The following is a 289-nucleotide window of genomic DNA, read 5'->3' on the forward strand; positions in this document are numbered from 1 at the left end:
AAAAGAGAAAGGTCAACACATGGTATGACAGCCACCAAACACTGGTAGAGTTTTCACTCTGCCTTTCTGGTGAGCATGAGTTGAAAGACTCACAGATCTCAGTGCCTCAAAACCAGTTATCTGGGAGAACTTCCAACTCTTTCTCTCAACATCATAAAAAAGTCTCTGTCTAAAGTACATACAGGTTCATTTAGCCATGTCAACACCAAAATTCCAAGGTAAGTAGGTGGGACCTGAGCCAACCTGATGAGCGCCGCTGGGAAAAAAATCAATACTGGCACCAAAAGAG

Source organism: Pseudopipra pipra, chromosome 2, assembly GCF_036250125.1.
Source record: "Pseudopipra pipra isolate bDixPip1 chromosome 2, bDixPip1.hap1, whole genome shotgun sequence".
NCBI lineage: Eukaryota > Metazoa > Chordata > Aves > Passeriformes > Pipridae > Pseudopipra > Pseudopipra pipra.